Genomic DNA, 6,000 nt, shown 5'->3' with positions numbered 1-6,000 from the left:
TTTTCCATTATTCCACTGAAGCTTTACTGTTAAAACATCTCAAGCGGTTATAATTACATGTAGAATGTCGTATTCAGATTCAACCCTTTTATATTTAAGGGGTTGATCTCATCTCATAAGTTGTAGTCTGGGGTTGGATCACTGCCAATCTTTGTGACTAATGAATGCATCAGAAATTATACCCAAGAGAACAGAGAGTGAATCTTATCTTTATTGTTGCACCGCAAAGTGTATTACGTTCAGTATAATTAGGTTACAGATGTATTGGACTGGGACCAAATATGTAGATAAAACGCTGAGAGGCATTTCCTGTTGAGGCTTTATCATCTTTTTGGTTTTGATTAAAAACAACTTCAAAGCTGTGGAATCCTAGCAGGTTTTTGTATGAGAGTTGGCATTAATATATCACTGTGAGCCACAGTGCACAGTAATAAAATGCAGTGTCTTCTGGAATTAATTTTTTAATTGTCAAAATGGTTTTGCCACTGGATTTGTCAGCAGTTGCATCAAATCGTTCTTTGGCAAAGTTTGATGTGCCAGTGCTGTCCCCCCTGAGCAGTATATACTGAAGAGCTGACCCAGGGTACTGACGGTACCAGTAGAAGTAGTAGTAATAGCCTGTGCTGCCAGTGCTGAAAGTACATTCCATGGATACTTCTTGTTCTTCTGTCATGTTTAGTGATTTGACTTCTCCAGAGGAAATGCCTAAAAGTAATACATGGAGAAATAAAATAATAAGTAATCAAAGAAAGATCATTTACTGCACCAAGCCAATGGCTTCTGGTGAGCTCACAAAAGATAACTTACAGAATGCCACAGTTATCACCAGCCCAGAAAAAAGCTGCATCTTGATGTGAGGTGAACTTCAGGTTAATAGAGGAGAGAGAACGTGGGGCAGAATATGTGCCTTAGCTTTTCTGTGAGAATGTGTGGGAGGGGCAACGGTGACCTGATGGGAGTGTAAAAGAGCCTAAAGCTTTGCGTTATTTATAAATAAGGCTGGCTCTTTGTCAGAGATGATATTGACCAAAGTCACAAAGCAATCATAGCAAAGTTGTTGAAAAATTATGGAAAACTGAAAAAACAGTAGAATTCTCGGTGCATTTAAAAAAACATTAATTCAGTTCATTAATAGATCATGTGTGCAGCAGTGGGAAATGAATTACACATGAAACTGTAACAACAGGAACATGTAGTTGATGATTGTTTTGGTACAACATGTTGTTGATTGTGATTGTGATAGTGTTCCTGTTGTCATTGACAACATTACCAACAAGGACGGAGAACTTGGCGTTAACACTTCTGACAGAGACCATCAAACACCTGACTGCAACAATCGCCAGGAAGGGAATCTTGATCCGAGTACATTCCACAATCTGTATACATTGTTACACTTTGTTTCTCTCAGCATTTAGAAATGTGGCTAAAATAATCAGACGTATACAAATCACACTGTTCGCTATGTAAAGTGAGAGTTACCATTCAAAATATCTGAAAAACCACAGAAAGAAAGAAAGAAATTTCAGAAATGGCAAAAAAAGGGGAAAGTCTCGGAAAAAATCATCTTCCATGAAATGAAAGACAGAATTTGGGTGTTTTTTTATTCATCCTATTAATTCCATGGTAGTTTGGGTGGAGTCCTGACAGAGTGTTGTCAGTTGCCACTTTTTATTCTGCATTCAACAATGCAAAATTTTACAAACAACAAACAATTAACAGTGCATTCAGTTGCATTTTGAGTTGGCTAGTACCAAAATGTTCCATGCTGGATTTGGTCACTATCAGAATCCCAAAAAATATAGTACAAGTTCTTAAACAGACAAGTAGCATCAGTGAAAATATGATAAATATTCATTTTCATGTTTTATGTTTAGGTTTAATATTCATACATTTGAAAGATGTGGCTCCATCACCATTCTCATTCCCAGTGGACCAGGTTACTGTTACTAAAGCCTAGAAACCCAGCAGAGATTCCAGTATGATCCACTTGGTACTCTGTGTTTTTGTAAGGGAGGTGAACACTTCACCATCACTGTGGGCCTCAGTGCACAGTAATACACAGCAGAGTCAGACAGCTGCAGCTTCTGTATTGTTAAAGGTACGCTGCTTGAGGTTTTGTTGACATGAGCATCAAATCTCTCCTTGAACTCTGCCACAGTCTTTGTGTTTCCATACGTGCTCCTTGTCAGCATGTGCTTCAGAAATCCATTTGGATATTGTATGTACCAGAAGAGATCTGATGATGGATTACTTGTGCTGTACTTACAACCAAGTGTCACAGATTGTGCTTCTAAAGCAATCACATCTCCTATTGACTGAGTCACTGTGTCTTCAGCTCTGCATTCTGTAAAAAAGAACAAAGACATATGTGTATCACACAGCAGGCATCAAACAAAATGACTAAAAAATGTAAAAAAAACATTAAATGAAAAAGGTCAAAGCGTACCAAAAGAATAGGCGCAAATAATAAGTATAATATTTCTCCCAATATCCATAACTACACTCCAGTTCATAAATTATGTATGCATTTATAATCTATATAATAGATTGAGAAGAAAGAAAGCCTTAAGTAATGTTGCATGCAGCAGTAAATTTTTCACTGTGGCCTCCTCTTGTTTTAGTTGCATATAATTTTGTGTCAGGCTGTAAGGGGAGGTGCTTGTATGAGTTTTAGACCAAAGGTTTTGTGTTTGTGTTGTACTGCTGCTGCTCACTGGACAAATACACTGCATAGCTTTTAACTGAAATGTATTACTGTTCCTATTGTTCAGAGATCCAACAACATAAGAAGCACAAATTTAATGACCAGAACATAGAGCCCATCAAATATCATCAATATGGAGCTCCTCTCCGTAATCAATGCAATTAATTGAAAATGTGCATGATCATAAGAGACATCATATTAGAAACAATGTACAGATATATGCTGTAAATCAGGTCTATGAAATAAGGACATTTATTCTAATTATGTCATACTAATGTTTTCAAAATAATCAATTGTATATCTTCACAGTTAAATATCTCATGATTTTGTCAAATGTCATTTGACATTTGAAATCTTTATCTCTAACTAAACATTTCATTTTTAATTGTAGCTTTGTGGTGATTGTGCTGCCGTGGCGTGACAAAAAGCTGAGCGATTGAGGGTAAAAAACTACCTGGTCAAATAGTGACATCTTGTGGGCAGCTGAAGACACTACAGCGCAGAGTCCAAATGAAGTACTGTTTTTCCAGCAGGGGCACTACAGTGCGTGTAATTGGAAGCACACCTGAAAGCTTCAGGTGGCTTGTAAAAAGAACACAAAATACAAAACTGTTTTAAAATGCTCTTGCAATGTCTGACTCAGAATGTGCTTCACTAATATTAAATGCCTTTATAAAGTTATATTTTAAGCATGTGTATGAAATTGGATAGATTTTCATTCTATTATCAATCTGAAATTTAAGATAAATGGAATCAGAGATACTAGGAATATTTTATGATGTGGGAAATGTCTTCCCACATCATAAAACACATTAAACCCCTTAATATAATTTGAGAACCAGTTGAATGTCACAGCATGACTAAGCATTGTTGCTATGCGCAACTCTTTGCTATGCGCCATGTCAGAAAACATTGATCATCTCAAGCTCAGTTCACAAATGGGACAGTTACTTCAGTTTACTCTAATGGCCTGCACAGTTCCCAGATCTCAATACAATAGAGCTCCTGTCGGGAGGTTTCTGCTGAAAAATCTGCAGGAACTGCGTGACGCTGTCGATCAGCATGGACCAGAATCCCTAAGGAATGTTTCCAGAATATTCTTGAATCCATGTCACAAAGAATTCAAGCTGTTGTACATGTGAAGTAATGCATGTGAAATAACTAATCCCACCACATTCATGTGTGACGGGAAATGTATAGTGTGGATGGGCTGATGATTTGCTCTTCTGCATTATTATGTCTGCATATGCTGTAATGTTTTTATGTTGCATCTTGTGCAGGTTAGAGTCAGGTTTTTGTACAGAGTAAATGGGTTTCCTGTCACTGTGGGCTGCAGGGCACAGTAGTACAGAGCAGAGTCTGTCACTTCAGCAGAGGAAATCTCCAGATCCACACGGCTGTTCTCTTTGTCAACTTTAGCATAAAATCGGCCAGCTCTCTTCTTTGGCTCAGTCCCACTGGCATCTACAACGAGGACGAGGAATTCTGGTTTGGATGAGGGATATTGGCGATACCAGTGCAGATACTTAGCACTTGCAGTACTACTGTAGGTGCATGACAGTGCAACATTGCTTTCCCCCTGAGCATGTACTGTGTTGTTTATTGCCATGATTGAATCTTCAAAACTGTCACCTGTATAAAATGAATAGTACACAGTCATTTGCACATATTCTATACATTAAAAAATTAATGTATTCTTTTAAGTTCAATAAAACCAAACCTCTCATCGCCCTTAAATACAGGTTGATCATATTCAGTTTTATTCAATGCCTAGTAGGTTTGGAGTTGAGATTAAAAGACTTACATATGGTACATAACTTTTATTTCACTGTCTATCTGAACGTAGAAGCTTGATGGTTTAAACAACTAGTCTGATAAAAGGAGGAAGAAATGCAGGATGCTACTTACCCACCATTGTCGAAAACAGAAGTAACAAACAGTGTAGCATTATGATAAGTGTTAAAACACTGATTTTAAGCACAGCTGGAACAGAATAAGTCCTCCTCTCTGACTCGCTCTACAGTTTTAACAGGAAACTCCACACATCGATTACTTAGCCCCTCCTCTGGACACAAACCATTGCTGACAGTCACATGCTATGTACAGTATACAGAAAGGAATGTTTTGTTTTACATTTTATGATAAAATAATCATCTCAACCACTAAGTTGCATTAAAAAGATAAAATTGAAATACACAAATTACAAAAAAGGCATTTTCCTCAAGCATGATACCTTATGATACCTTAGCAAGATACAGCAGATTAAAGATTAAAGGGGAACTAATCTTAGAACTGTACATTTGAAAGCGTACTGCTTAATGACTTCTCAATGTAGAACAGTACCACATTGTGTAGTTTCACTGTCGTGAAATTAATTAGCGGTCAAAATATTATTATTTAGAATGATGTACATATCTGATTTTCATAAGAAAAGGTAGAAATCTTTTTTTGAATTGGTTATGCATATGACAAAATTAGAAATGAAACAATGGTGCATCTGATATATGAAGTTATACCATGACTGACATGCAACTAAAATCTCTTGGAAATTATAAGGGAGATAACCTTATGCATTACTCCTCTCTGTCTATCATGAGGTAATTTCTGGTTTACTGGATAAAAATAATATGTTGAAATAATAAAATCTTGGCTTTTTATTAATTAGATATGCTGTAGTACAAATATCTGCCTCAAACATCTATCTACAGCTTGAGCAGAATATGTCCTCCATTCCAACTCCTTCTGCAAACTTTAACAGAAACCCTGTTATAGTGAAACCATGAATCTGCCATTGCCGGATCCAATGTATGCTATGAACTAACAGGCTGATGTCCAAGATCTTTAATGGTTCTTTATTGATAAATGGGACTTATACAGTATATTTACTACAGCCAGGCTTGACACAGAGTAAGGAGGTTTTGGTACGAGGTGAGAAACAGACTCATACAATGTGGGCCTCAGAGCACAGTAGTATGTGGCAGAGTCAGACAGCACAGCTGCAGCGATCTTCAGATTATAGGTCTTGTTAGGCTTCTCATGATCTGCTGTGAGTCCTTCTTTATAACCATTTCCATGGGTATTATAATTATTAAGTATGAACTCTGGTGACTTCTTATCTGACTGAATGTACCAAAACAGATCAGGAGCACTATATGTAGTTTCATACTGACAGTATAATACTGCCCTCTCATTTTCCGGCAGGAATATTGAGTGATTCTGAAGGACGGAGTCACCTTGCATGTTTCCTGGGAAAACAATGCACAACAATATGGACAATGTTGGAATTAGAACTGAAG

The sequence above is a fragment of the Anguilla anguilla genome, chromosome 6 (genome assembly GCF_013347855.1).
Source record: "Anguilla anguilla isolate fAngAng1 chromosome 6, fAngAng1.pri, whole genome shotgun sequence".
Taxonomy (NCBI): Eukaryota; Metazoa; Chordata; class Actinopteri; order Anguilliformes; family Anguillidae; genus Anguilla; species Anguilla anguilla.
The sequence above is the reverse complement of the archived record's forward strand: the minus strand, read 5'-3'. Positions refer to the sequence as shown.